This window comes from Ictalurus punctatus, chromosome 24 (assembly GCF_001660625.3).
Source record: "Ictalurus punctatus breed USDA103 chromosome 24, Coco_2.0, whole genome shotgun sequence".
In the NCBI taxonomy this organism is placed as follows: Eukaryota; Metazoa; Chordata; class Actinopteri; order Siluriformes; family Ictaluridae; genus Ictalurus; species Ictalurus punctatus.
Genome location: NC_030439.2, coordinates 14,627,843 through 14,628,642, shown reverse-complemented (window position 1 = coordinate 14,628,642; position 800 = coordinate 14,627,843). Strand labels below are relative to the sequence as shown.

Sequence of the window (800 nt, the reverse complement as noted above, 5' to 3'; positions counted from 1 at the left end):
GTGTAAGCTTTGCTGTACAGAATACAGAAGGATGGATTTTCCCTTCAAATCTAAATAGTGAACAAGTTGAGGATTTCACAAATGCATCACGTGTTGGGGTATTTGATTTATTAACAACTTAAAAAAAAAATAAATAAAAAAAATAAAAAGCTTAGATTGTTTTTTAAAAAAAATGTCCCGAAATATCCTATTTAATTGAATTTAAAAAGTATGATTACATTTAAATCACGTTGATATTAATGCATTATAGTATGCAAATGAGACCACATCCTTTCCAGTCATTTGCATATTGTTGAAAATGAGATAAGCAACTACAAAGCTAAACCTGTAATGTCATTATGCAGCAAATCTAATCATTTGTGCATGCACCTTAATTAAAACATGACACCCCTTAGTGTGCTCTTGGTCTCTTTTGCCTTCTTTAAACGTGGACTGGTATTTTACACTTATGGGAAACTGGACATCCTATTAAAGGGCCTGTGTAGTCCTGCCCCCTGCACTCCCCCACCCCTGCTTTAAATGCGCTCGTCCAGTAGCATGTGTTCAGCCGAGCTCCTTCTCCTCTCTCTCATCTCTCCTCTCCTCTCCTCTTCTCTTCTCCTCTCCTCTCCGGTACAAGCGGCGGGTCCCGGTGGTAACATGGTGCGAGGATCAGGGCGGCACTGAGGCACTTCATAAGGACACCGCGACAAAGAAACAAAACAAACCCAAGCTTTGCACAGATCAACACGCCGAGGAGGAATCCAGTCGTAGTCGGACGCGGTAAGTAACCGAGGCACTGAGGCTTCCTCTTCATCTGC

General features: G+C 41.5%; 1 protein-coding gene across 3 annotated transcripts in view; it reads left to right on the top strand.

Annotated features, from left to right (window-relative positions):
* The first annotated feature begins 526 nt into the window (after nt 1-526).
* hpca (hippocalcin) overlaps nt 527-800 on the top strand; it is a 39,397-nt gene continuing 39,123 nt past the window's right edge. For all 3 annotated transcript variants that reach the window (XM_017453997.3, XM_017453998.3, XM_017453996.3), the window contains exon 1: nt 527-762. The gene's annotated coding sequence lies outside the window, so the exon portion shown is untranslated. The remainder of the gene's footprint in view (nt 763-800) is intronic.